At 35.2% G+C, this 4,011-nt stretch overlaps 1 pseudogene; it reads right to left on the bottom strand.

Moving 5' to 3' along the window:
* Window positions 1-427: 427 nt before the first annotated feature.
* On the bottom strand, window positions 428-1,407 carry LOC123838469 (heterogeneous nuclear ribonucleoprotein A1-like; annotated as a pseudogene).
* Between the last annotated feature and the right edge of the window lie 2,604 nt (window positions 1,408-4,011).

Raw genomic sequence — 4,011 nt, forward strand, 5'->3', positions numbered from 1 at the left:
TGGAAACCTCCCTATCTCATATTAGAATTTGGTCCTAGAACCTTAACCTCATTTATGCATTTCTCCCTTCATGCATAATTCTCAGTTGTAGAAAACAGTTGTGGTTGTGGCTGGCATAACACTACTATCTTTAAGTACGGGTCTGGGTAATAATCTCTCTTTTTTTTTTAAAAAAAAAAGACATTTATTCAGTGTCATGATCAGACTATTACATTTAGCAATCAACAGCATGGGTGCAAAAAAAAAAAAAGAAAAAAAAAACCCACATTAAAACCCTTTGTTGGAATGCTTTACACTTTCCACAGAACAGAAACTAAAATAACCTGTTATACAATTAGTCACAAATACAGTCCTCAAGTTTTTTGCCCATACACATGAGTATTGTCTAAAACATGTCTTCTTAGCTACTTAGCTACTTAGCTACTTCTTAGCTACTCCTGCTGCTGGAACCACCACAGCCACGTTGGTTTCGTGGTTTGGCAAAGTATTGGCCTCCACCACCATAGGCGCCAGAGCTTCTGCCTCCAAAATTTCCTCCTTTCATGGGTCCAAAATTTGAGGATTGATTGTTGTAATTGCCAAAATCATTATAGCTTCCCCACCTCCAAAGTTGCTTCCATCATTACCAAATCCGGTATAGCCATCCCCACTGCCACCATATCCACCACCACCTCGATTGCCACCAAAGCCACCTCGACCACTGAAGTTCCCTCCACGACCAAAGTTGTCATTCCCACCAAAACTACCTCCATGACCACCACCAGAGTTTCCAGAACCACTTTGACCTCTTTGGCTGGATGAAGCACTAGCCATCTCTTGCTTAGATAGGGCTTTCCTTACTTCACAGTTGTGGCCATTCACAGTGTGGTATTTTTGAATGACAATCTTGTCTACAGAGTCATGGTCATCAAATGTTACAAAAGCAAAACCTCTCTTTTTGCCACTGCCTCGGTCAGTCATGATCTCGATCACTTCAATTTTCCCATACTGTTCAAAATAATCTTAGATGATGTTCTTTAGTGTCTTCTTTAATGCCACCAACAAAAATCTTTTTCACAGTTAAGTGGGCACCAGGTCTTTGAGAATCTTCTCTGAGACAGCCCTCTTTGGTTCCACACCTCTTCCATCCACCTTGTGTGGCCTTGCGTTCATGGCTGCATCCACCTCCTCCACAGTGGCATACGTGACAAACCCAAAGCCTCTGGACCGCTTGGTGTTTGGATCTCTCATTACCACACAGTCCATAAGCGTTCCCCATTGCTCAGAATGGCTCCTCAGACTCTCACCGGTTGTTTCAAAGCTCAAACCTCCGATGAAGAGCTTCCGCAGCTGTTCAGGCTCTTTGGGAGACTCTGACTTAGACATGACGGCGGTGGGAGGGGAGACTTTAACGATGCTTACTCGGAGGCGTCCATGGGCAGAAAGTGGGTAATAATCTCTTTTATGTGCCATTAATATTTTGCTCTGTTTTTTTGGAACATAAGTTTTTAAAATTAACAATCTTAATATGATTTGAATACTATGTATGAAAATTATTTAAATTTAGTAGCTGCTTTTTGAATTTTTTATTTTGATTCAATGATAGAATCATTTCTGTCTGCACTTCCCTTTAGGAAACTATATATATATATATATATAGTTGTTTTTTTTTTCATATTTTCATCCTGGGTTAGGATTTTACTTTCTAACCCACTTTCAATTCTACTCATGTAAGGAATGCTTGAATTAAAAATTAGGACTCAGTTCTCTACTTCACCATAAACCATGCAGTTTGCTAAAATAAAAATGGTCTAAATAAACATATTTCAATGAGAAGTCTTATAAAAACACTTTAAGTTATAGATACTGTCGTGTTTTAAAATATAGTGAAAAGACTGAAACAAAGCTTTTTGGCTTTTTAACAGGTGCAAGCAAATTAAAACTGGAACTTCATTTAAAAGAATTAAAACTGCTTGTTTTAGGTGGGAATATATTCACCTGAAGCAGAACTGTGTTTCTGAGCTTGAGCTCTAATATGTTATGTATTTCACTGTTTCTACTTTCCTCATGACGTTTATTTAATATATTTTTCTATTATTTGCTCCTAAGACCTCAAAACATATTGAAGACATTTATCACAGAATTGAAAACATTTTGCAGGTCTTAATCTTGAAATTTAAACACAAAAATCAATTGTCCTGTGAGAAGAGATTTAAAACTAAAATATATCAGTTTACCTTAATAGAGTGATTTTCCTAACCATTATTTATATAAAAATATGTTCTGTGGATATACTCTATTTCTATTATTTCTATTACATGTATAATTTCAAGTGAAACACTTAATGTATAAATGGCTATAACCTCTAGCTGCCATCTCATATTTAATTTTTAATATATATATTTATACCAAAGTTTTCTAAATTAGAAAATTTGTAAATGATGCTTAGATTTATCCTCAGCATACATATAAGATCAACTAGTATTATAATTTTGGTTTTTGTATCTTGACTTTTTGTTTTCTACATGATTTAAGAAACTGATGCATTAATTATTATTATTATATGTTTTGGACACACAAAGCATAAAGGTAGAATTTTATGACATCAGTTACTGAAAGGGGGTAACTGACAGAGCTGTGAAGGAACAGAGTTTTTGTATGTGGTTGAAATCAAGCTGGTGTAAATTCAAATAGGAGTGTAATCCCTGATGTAACCACAGAGAAAATAGCTAAAGAATATACTTAAAAAGAAAATCTGAAGGGAATTAAAAAATTTCACTAAAAAAAATCAAATAAATTCTAAGAAGAAAGTAATGCAGGAAATGAGGGACAATAGAGCTATAAGGTATATTGAAAACAAATAACAAAATGGCAGAAATACATACTTTCCAAAGCTAACTTGAAAAAGGACAAATTAAGAGAACTCAAACTTCTTGTTTTTAAAATTTACTACAAACCTACTGTAATCAAAACAGTGTGGTAATGGCATAAAGGCATACTTATAGACCAATGGGATAGAGAGTGCAGAAATAAACTTTAGCATACATGGTCAAATGGTTTTTGACAAGGGTGCCAAGACTATTCGGGGGGGGGGGGATGGCAATCTTTTCAACAAACAGCTTTGGGAAAATTGGATATCCACATGCCAAAGGATAAAAACCAACAAAATAACTAGCAATCTAATTTTAAAATATGCAAAGAATTTGAATAGATAGGTCTCCAAAGAAGATATACAAATGGCCCTATGAGCACCTGAAAAGATGCTCAACATCACTAATTGTTAAGGAAATACAAATCAAAACCACAACGAGATGCCACTTCACTTCATTAAAATGGCTACTATTAAAAACAAACAAAAAACACAGAAAATAATGAGTATTGGTGAGGATGTGGGATAACTGCACTCTGTGCCTAGCTGGTGGGGATGTCAAGTGGTACAACTGCTGAGGAAAACAGTATGAAGCTTCCTCAAAAACTTAAACATAGACTTACCATATGATCCAGAAATTCCACTTCTGGATATACACTCCAAAGAATTGAAAGCAAGAACATAAACATATATTTGTATATCCATTTCATAGCAGCATTATTCATAATAGTCAAAAAGTGGAAGCAACCCAAGTGTTGCTTGCATGGATGAATGGATTGATGGATGAATGGATAAGCAAAATGTGGTATAGACAAACGGTGGAATATTCAGCCTTAAAAAAGAACGAAATTCTGCTACATGTTCCAACATGGATGAATCTTGAAAATACTATGCTAAGTGAAATAAACCAGACAGAAAAAGACAAATAGTGTATGATTTCACTTATGTGATACCTAGAGTGGTCAAATTCATATAGACAGAACGTAGAATAATGGTGTCTAGTTGCTGAGAAGAGAAGGGATGGGGGTTATAGTTTAATGGGTTTCAGTTTGGGATCATAAGAAGGTTCTGGATGTGCATAGTCATGATGATTGCACAACAAAGTGAATGTATTTAATGCCAATGAATCGTACACTGAAAATTTTACATGATAAATTTATGTT

This window comes from Mirounga angustirostris, unplaced genomic scaffold (genome assembly GCF_029215605.1).
Source record: "Mirounga angustirostris isolate CCGP_5_RB_7025 unplaced genomic scaffold, mMirAng1.0.hap1 SCAF_3, whole genome shotgun sequence".
NCBI lineage: Eukaryota > Metazoa > Chordata > Mammalia > Carnivora > Phocidae > Mirounga > Mirounga angustirostris.